This window comes from Trypanosoma theileri (genome assembly GCF_002087225.1).
Source record: "Trypanosoma theileri isolate Edinburgh chromosome Unknown TM35_Tth_25_V1, whole genome shotgun sequence".
Lineage (NCBI taxonomy): Eukaryota > Euglenozoa > Kinetoplastea > Trypanosomatida > Trypanosomatidae > Trypanosoma > Trypanosoma theileri.
Window position 1 is genome coordinate 455,251 of NW_021639867.1, and position 254 is coordinate 455,504.

A 254-nucleotide genomic window follows, 5' to 3' on the forward strand; every position below is an offset into this window, starting at 1 on the left:
GCAGACGTTGCTGGCGACGATGTAAGGGAGTGGCCCCTGCACCTCAAGCATACCACCCCACTCGACACGGAGGCGGTGCGGCAGATGGCGACCGCCCACGCGCACACGAAAGCTTTTCTAGAAGAAGCGTACCGCTACATCACGGTTGATGCTTCGCCTGACCCGTACCCTATACCGCACCTTGTGCAGACCTCACGCACCATCAAGACAACCAAGATGACAAAGGAGGACCTCCAGAAGGCCGTGAGCATGGG